At 38.5% G+C, this 8,025-nt stretch overlaps 1 long non-coding RNA gene and 1 pseudogene across 2 annotated transcripts; one reads left to right on the forward strand and one right to left on the reverse strand.

Moving 5' to 3' along the window:
* Window positions 1-1,111: 1,111 nt before the first annotated feature.
* Window positions 1,112-4,264, reverse strand: LOC148405829 (uncharacterized; annotated as a pseudogene). The gene is made up of 5 exons (XR_015864215.1): window positions 4,013-4,264; window positions 3,627-3,716; window positions 3,078-3,158; window positions 1,862-2,504; window positions 1,112-1,514 (listed from the first exon to the last, which is right to left on the reverse strand). The product of XR_015864215.1 is annotated as an uncharacterized LOC148405829 (transcript).
* LOC148405830 (uncharacterized) lies at window positions 3,654-5,631 on the forward strand. Its single transcript, XR_015864216.1, has 3 exons — window positions 3,654-3,759; window positions 4,673-4,775; window positions 4,866-5,631. It is a non-coding gene; the product is annotated as an uncharacterized LOC148405830 (long non-coding RNA).
* The last annotated feature ends 2,394 nt before the right edge of the window (window positions 5,632-8,025 follow it).

Below are 8,025 nucleotides of genomic sequence, written 5' to 3' on the forward strand. Positions count from 1 at the left end.
AACACCTCACCTGTCTGTCATATCCATTGCTTCATCCACAAGTCTTTAGAGGACCAAAATACTAGTGTTAATGCAATTTAGTTTGCTACCCGAAAAAGTAGAAGACAATCAGTTATTTTCATTACCTGTATATACGTTGATTTCAAGAAGCTTAAATTTTGCTTTGAATGTCAATTCAAGATCTTGACACGATACTTCATGCATACTATTGACTGTTGGAGGTTGCAGCCTTTTTTAAACATGATTATAAATAAGCTAAACTAATTTGGATGGACGAAGCCATAAATACAACTACGCAATATATTTGCAGTATATATCATCAATTTAAATTATTTGATGTACTATTCCCATGTGTGTACAAGCATGCATGTACACTTCACAAAATTTTACAGAAAATATTAGTGGAATTACACATGCTGTGAAATAAGGGCAGTGGATATACAGTAATGGGTGATGGGGGCTGCCTGTCAGATAGCCGTCTAAATAATTAAAAACATGTCTGAATTCCATTTTTTGACTAGAAATTACACTGGCCAACATTTATTTATTTCAATTTTGAGTGCAAAGGATATTTTAAAAGCTTATGGTTAATTTCCAGCTGTGCAACTGCAGAATGACATCAGTCTCTTTGAATCTAGGTTTTTTTTTTTTTAGATACAATATTATGCACAGCATATGTATATTATAATGTCTGCGGATGAGTTTGTTCATTGATGGCTGAGGTGGCTTGACAATGGTGAATTGAAGAGGTGCCAGCTCAATAGTGGAAGTGTGAAGAAGCTCAGTAGTGCAGCCTTAGTGAGTAGAATCCAGGTTCAAACCCCAAACTTTTTCTAAATCTACCAAAGCATTTCAAGATCATTTAATTGAAAAGCTCATTTATTATGGTGGTGGGAATATTACTTGGCTTAACATGGTTATAGTTCTAATTATATGTTCTGGATCAGGGATGTTCACCTGCTTTTTCTTTTGCTGCTCAGGTGAATGCAAGTGGGACGGGGTGTTACGTTACTTTCCTGCTGCTAAATCAGTTGCAAAACAGGTGTTCCACCTTGCATATGAGCATCACTTGTGGTGTGTAGAAGGTCACACAAAATGACTTTAGACAAAGTTAATTCATTGAATAGTTTAATACATACGCTAAAAATTGTAGAATTAATTTGAATCCTTTTAACAACAATATCTACGACAAGCTTAAAAGTGTATTGAGCTCCTCTTTCAATTTAAGATAGTTGTCCATGGCCATATATCTATCCACTGGGACTTGGAGATTGTTCTGTGCCATTATGTGTGTACACAAAGTGAAGACATCAGCATCACAAGCAACATCACTGGATACAGTAATCTTCATATGTCACCAAGTCCTCCTCAACCACCTGGCACAAAAAGTTCTGGGTTCCATAAAGCTCAGGGACCATGAACATTGCTTCAGGCCGACCATGAGGGACATGCTCATTCTTGGATGGACGAATCAGATGAGCGTTCCATACATCCTTGACTGCATCCAAGTCATCCTACAGGAGTTACAAAAAACAACTTTTGTAATTGGTTAAATAGGTTACTAAACAATTGAAACCTATTTCTCAGTTGAATCTCAGTTCAGTGTGCAACAGATCTAATCTTGAGTATGTCCTCAGACATCTTTGGCCAAGGGTAAAGAAAATGCTGGCATTAAGTGATTTCAACATTATTTGAGTGTAGAGGGGCAGACATAATCCTCTTTGTTATGAATACTGGTAGTTATTCAACTACATATTTTAATTTACTTTCCAATAAGCATAGAATAGCAATCAAACCTACAATGAGTAATGCACAAATGCTTGACATGTCTACATAGTGCCTGTGAAAAGTTGTGACTTGCCTGTATTAAACCAAGAAAGCAAAACAACATGAGATTCTTGTCCAAGAGGTCTCCGTCATAATGTCCTTCATCCTTCAGTATGTGGAAAAGGTCCAGCCAGAATTCCATACTCTCTCTACGGAGAAAACCCCACCAACTCTCTATCCTCTGATTGGATGTGCTTCTTCCAACAACAAAGCTCTTGTCCCCAGCATGCACATCAATGTGGTTTCGTCGAATGAATTGCTGCATATCTCGAACACCACTGTTTTCCATCCCCATGTCAGATCTCATGATGTGCGCACATCCACCTAATTCCTTAATTGTTTCAAGAAAGTAACCACTAATAACTTTAGGATCACTGCTTGTGTGGTATCCATTCAGCCACAGAACTCGCCGTGAAAATCCATCAATTGCTCCATTGATGCAAATGCCAAATGGCTTTAATTTGTCATAGGAGTAAACATGCCATACAAAATTTGGCCCCCTAGCAAAGTATGCGCGGCGGAACAGTCTTCGTCTCCTTCTAAAGTTGGTGCCCTCTGGGTCACTTGCGGAAAGGAGCAGTTGTACATCTTCCTTTCGTACATGCAGTCCCCTTTCTTTGCACTTTGCATACATCCACCTGTAGCCATGCAATGCTCCAGATCCTTGTAGCTCCTCCCTGATGAAGTCCACAAGCATCTCTGGGTCATCAAAATGGATTCGGCGGAACAATCCTTGCTTCCTAAGAATTCGCTTAAGGGACCTCAAACTAAGAGTAATCATGTGTTTGGAGCTCAGCACATGCAGAATGTGCTTGTAGTTCAGACCCAAATGAAAATAAAGCTCTATAAGTTGAAGTTAATCATTTGAGTTCTGAAAGAGGAGCAGAATTCTGTTTTATGTTTTACATTGTGGAATATACGATCATGTAGTTTTCTTTTTTAAATACAAATGATCATATTTATTGACATGTCAAAGGAATAGGTTTAATAAATGTTTGAACTATGGTTATACTGTATTTAGAACACACGTTGAGAACACATTTCTTTACAAGTGTGTGAAATTCATAAAAGTTTAATTTATTCATATTTAATTGAAAATGGTCCGAGACAGATTTAGCTGGTCATTGACACAGTTCAAGTCCTCAAGATTTGGCATTACTGTATTGACTTTAAAAAAAAAAAAAAAAAAAAAAAAAACACCACGAAAATTTTATCACTAAAAAAAAACAACTGCAGATAAGAGTACTTACAGTACTTGATCAAAGATGTTTATGTAGCTTTTGCTATTTTGGGTGGAATGTCCTCTTCTCCAATGAGGATTGGGTCAAACCCTGTCAGCAATAAAGGATGTCATAATGCATACATGTGAATTTTAATAGTAGCTGCTATCGCTTCACAACTTTCAACATACGCAAGCTCTGTTTAAAAACCACAGGATCTCAGCGGATCCCAGAACGCCAACCGTTTCATTGTCATTGCAAATGTTAACTGACAAGATTCAGTACTTTACACACATCTGGAAACGTGATTCTGCACATTCACAAAAAAGAAGCGTGCCACGACGAAAGAAGCGCATGACTGTCAACGTGAATTGAAGTTTCCATCGTTTGGACATGTACATACATACGCATTTTATTAGCCATGGGCAGCGTTGTACATATTAGCATAGAAATAATAATGAGGACCGAATATCCTAGTAGCGAGTTTTGGATGCAAACAAGGCATCCAATCCAAGGCATACACAGCAGTGCATTAACACGACATATTGTAAAATAAAAATAGACGGACAAGGTACTTACCGTGTTTGATGTATCGCAGCCGTGTTGCTCGTCTGCAATTGTGACGTCAGAGCGAAATTGTCCCCTTGGATGGCGATCACTCGACAACTCCTGAAAGTCGAAGCCAGCCGAGGAAACGGGCTGTCATGATAGGGTGACGGTTTGCGACGAGCGATCGAATGTTTTAAAAATGCTGTAAATGTTAAAACGTGAAGCGCGAGAGATGCAAAGAAGTTTAGCGGGCTATGGTAACCGTTGGCTGCTAATACGCCAATATGGTCGACATCGTGTTTAAAAAGGATGAAACAAGAAAGTCACGACATAATTAAACGTTGTTCAAAGAACACTGTACGACATGCCAATAACAATATACAGTAATACAAACATAATAGAAACATCGAATTTACCTTGACAGATCCGCGGCTAACAGACGTGCTCACTACTGAACAGTAAACCGTGTGTACGGATTAATAAACTATGCGTACGGATTCTTAACCCGTTCGTACGGATTATTAAATTGAGAAAACGGATTAGTAAACAGTGGGTACGGATTCGTAAACCGTGTGTACGGATTAGTAAACTGTGCGCACGGATTCGTAAACCGTGTGTACGGATTAATAAATTGAGGAAACGGATTACTAAACCGTGGGTACGGATTACGAAACCGTGCGCACGGATTAGTGCAATTATTTTTTTTTTCACCCCGGCACTGCCAATTTATTAAATTTGCTTCAAAGTAAATAGTATGCTTGGCTCTAAGTAGGCTTCTTTTTCTTCATTGGTTTGCACTCAGCAAGTAATTTCACTGTGTTGCCCTGTGTGTTTTTGCCATAATTATTATTTATTTATTGTAGTTTATTATCTGTATCAAACGTTGAACACTTGTTTAAAAAATAGGGCAATAGATAGACATGTTTGATTAAACCATGATGAATAATCATTAATTAATAATTGTGATTTCAATATTGACCAAACTAACCTTGATTATTATTTCGGAGACCATCGTGCAGCCCTAGTTCAAACTGACAAATAGAAGCGCTCCATTTTTTTTTCCTCTTGCTTCATAGGCAGTCACAGTGAAGCTTCTGATGCGATGCACCAAAGAGAAATAAGCAAGTTGAGGGGCTAAAATACTGGAAGAGGAGCCTGCTTCTTGCAAAGGCTGGCCCAGTATGTAGACCCCCCCCCAAAAAAAACAAAAAAACAAACTGGTAATATTTTCAAAAGGGAGCTAGATCTTGAATTTTCATTATTTTGCAGGACTGAACTGGATGAGACGCTGACAGTGAGAAGTTCCACAAATGAAGACTTGAGCAGCACAGATATGAGTATTATTTGCCATGTGGCTGAGGGCTTCCTGGGCCAGCAGGGGGGCACCGTCGTGACCTTTGTGGAGTATCATACGTCCTGTGGCTGAGGGCTTCCTGGGAATTGACCAGCAGGGGACAGCGTCGTGAGCTTAGTGGCTGCCTTTGGTTATGCGGAGCTAAGGAAACTTCTTGTTTTCTTAGAAGTTTGAAGAAAAAAAATAATAATTTGAGCCTGACAGTGTTAAAGGTCTGGCATACTTGGAAAAAAAAAAATCCCACTTCCAGTTTACAAATAGTGTTTTTTTTTTTTTAATTTGGTCCTATCAACATGTTATAATAAAATAAATGTGGCAGTGAAGACAATGAAAATAATCTCCAAACATATTATTTATAGTCACCCACATAGAGCATTTTATTAATACAATTCCGCAGTACTAGATTGTTAGAAATTGTACAGCGCGAGCAACCTTGTTGACAGTTGGCCCAACACTACCATGTTGCGTATGGAAAATTTGAAAATGTTGTTAAATTCTTACACCCACTACCTTTTTATTTATTTATTTTGTAAAAGCTGTGCGATGCATTCTCCCAAGGGCTAAAGCATGTAGCCAATTTAGCAGTTAAATTCCTGACTGCAAGTGGAACGTGTGAGCTTTGCAATCATTAGGGTTTTCTTGTCAGAAGTTTGTTTTTAACTTGCAAAAATAAAGAGTGGAGAGGGGCTTTTCTTCAAGACCTGATAGCTGTCAGTGTGCATTCTTGCTCATTTTGTCTTTTGTCCCAGTGTCCACCATGTGAACGACTTGCAAGCGGGCAAAGAAACATTGGCCCAGAGAGCTTTGATTCTGGGTCAGGGTTTCGTGTGTAGCAGAGCAGCTCTATTGCTGCGATCTATTGTATGTAACCCCTCGATCCAAACTTTTATCACCAGGACCCTGCCTCGGACTCCACCTGCCGGAGCTACCAGGGGTAACTTGTGGTAGTGGAAAAAGCGGGACGCCTCTGGTAGCCCGGCCAGAAAAAAAAAAAAAAACAGCAGAGGCCTGCGGATGCTCCTGGTAGCCCAGCCAGAAAAACAGCAGAATCCCCCTGATACCCCTGGTTCCACTATAGACTGGGGAAAATGACACAGTCCGGTCGACGGCCCTGGTTCCACGGCCTGCCAGAAAAACGACAAAGTCCCGTTGACGCCCCTGGTTACCCGGCAGGCAATGAAAATGGCAAAGCCCCACCAACAGCCCTGGTTCCCTGGCCGTCCAGAAAAATGGCAAAGTTCGGCGGACGCCCCGCCCCTCGTTCCAAGAACGAGAGGAGAAAATGACAAAGTCCGCCGATGGCCCTGGTTCCCCGGCCAGCCGAAAAAATGGCAGTCTAACCCTTGGCAGTTTAACCCTTACCGAAATAATTTAAACCCTAACCCTAATCTTAATCCATAAATCAAACTCTAAAACCAAACCCCCTTACCCTAACCTTCTGGTGGCCAAAGAGGCGTTGTTATTATCCATAGATGTGAAATCACTCTACACAATTATAGAAAATAACTTGGCCAACTGCCACACGAAAAACTTTTAATACCCTATTTTGGAAAGACCTGATATATAATTGCGTGAATTATTTAATTTTACACTTACAAGAAGTTATTCATTTTTAACAGGAAGCACTATTTACAACTTCGTGGTTGCACGATGGGGCACAAGTACTCACCACCGTATGCCGATTTAGCATATATGGCAGACTGGGAGGAAACGGCATTCCGCGGACTCACCATCAAACCAACTCTGAATTACAGATACCTGGATGACATCTTCGGGATATGGGAAAGGACACAGACACAATTAATTACGTTTGTAAATTTTCAAATATGCAACATAATAAGATTGAATCATAATCTACAATCTTCTATAGAATTTTTCAATACATGCATATTTTTTAGAACAATCTGACGAGGCCTATAGGAATTTAGCAAAAACATTATTTTTTGAAAAAGACAGACATGCACTACATAAAACAGGTTACCATCCCAGACACACTTATAAAAGTTTAATCAAATCTCAGTTAATACTATTTTCAGTGTTGAGGACCCGAGACTGTTTGAAAAAGTTTCTATGAAATAATAAAATAAGAAGTTAAGAATAATATTGCATAATTCCATAATACAACCAAAAAGAAATAAAAACCTCATACCACTGATCACAACATATGCGGATGATACCAAATTACTAATTTATAAATTAAAAGTAAAAATATTAATTTAAAGATAAATTTAATAAGACAACCAATCATTTGGAGTTTTATATTAATTATTGTTTGAAAACGGCCGATAGACACAATTACAATTCAAAGGATATTTTGTACAAAGTAAGTTTAAAAAAAAGGCTACATTATTAGAGTTGAAATGAATGCAGATATATCATTTACAGATTTACCTCATCTTCAAAATACATAACCAGGTCGGGCTAACTTGAACACTTGATATAAATTCTCAAACTGGTTACGTAGTGTATACCATAATTTGCCATTTCTGCCACAAAATTTATATTGGTGAATCGGGCAATATGCTTGGATAAAGAATAAAACAACATTTTATGAAATGAAAATCGGTAATGCCAATTCTACATTATATACACATTTTAAATATCATGGAACCCATAACGTGCAGAGCCTTGGTTTGGTGACGAACGGTTGTTAGACTCGGGTGCAGAGACAAGCAGCTGAGCAGAAATGGATAGATATATTACGAACTTTAAAGCCAAATAGTCTTAATGAACAATACAAGGGATAATGAAAGGGCCCTAAATTATTTGATATGTTTTAATTTGTATTCATTTATTTATTTCTTAGTGTCATCTTTGGAGAAAAATTTGCTCCTAGAAATTGGCATGAACAGAATAGGCTATATTGAATGAGAATATCTATAAATATGTTTGTTATTGCGTGACTCTTTACTATAGTGTGTTTTGTGCTATTAATTGAATTAACGTTTTAGCCCTTTTTACTAACCCCAGCATGGCACTTAGGATCTTCTTGCCCAATAGCTATGGTTCATGCCAAAATTGACCTACCAATAAATGCCCCCCCCTTCCTGCCTGTCTTCGCGTTTCGACCCCAGA

This window comes from Hippichthys cyanospilos, chromosome 22 (genome assembly GCF_059441005.1).
Source record: "Hippichthys cyanospilos isolate Australia breed blue-spotted pipefish chromosome 22, RoL_Hcya_1.0, whole genome shotgun sequence".
Classification (NCBI taxonomy): Eukaryota; Metazoa; Chordata; class Actinopteri; order Syngnathiformes; family Syngnathidae; genus Hippichthys; species Hippichthys cyanospilos.